Below are 623 nucleotides of genomic sequence, written 5' to 3'. Positions count from 1 at the left end.
AGAATCCAAGAAAGCCGCCTGGGAAAATATAGATTGTGAGGCCGGCTTATACATTGACTAAAGAAAGATGGGATCTCAACATTTTATTTTTAAGTCTTTGATTTTGTGATTTACTTTTAAACCTATTTGATGGCATTCACGATTTTTATATAAAAGAGTTTGAGTTTATTATATCGTGCCTGATCTTACTTGAACATATGAATGTTTTGATAAAGAGTTGCCTAAAAGGGCATAATATCAAGTAAGAAATCGTGAAAAGGGGTATAGTAAGCCTAGTAAAGAAACTATGGCTAAGGCATTTCCTATAAGGCATTATACACACCCAAAAGAACATATGACCCATTGAAGTTATAATGAATGGTTTCCAAGTAGAAACAATGGGTAAGGAAGGAAACAAGTTCCTTTAGAAGAAAAACGCCTAAGACCTTGAAAGAAAGTGGTCGAAACTATACCTTATGATCTCTACTGATTTTAAACTATGCTACAAGATCAGTATGATAAGAGGCAAGAGAAGTGGTGACTATACTGATATATCCCACGAAATTTTACACTATATGGCATGATAGGATTAGCCATCCTAAAGTCTAAACTTGATGCAAAGATTGAAAAGGCACAGAGTTATC

The sequence above is a fragment of the Brassica oleracea genome, chromosome C8 (genome assembly GCF_000695525.1).
Source record: "Brassica oleracea var. oleracea cultivar TO1000 chromosome C8, BOL, whole genome shotgun sequence".
In the NCBI taxonomy this organism is placed as follows: Eukaryota; Viridiplantae; Streptophyta; class Magnoliopsida; order Brassicales; family Brassicaceae; genus Brassica; species Brassica oleracea.
The sequence above is the reverse complement of the archived record's forward strand: the minus strand, read 5'-3'. Positions refer to the sequence as shown.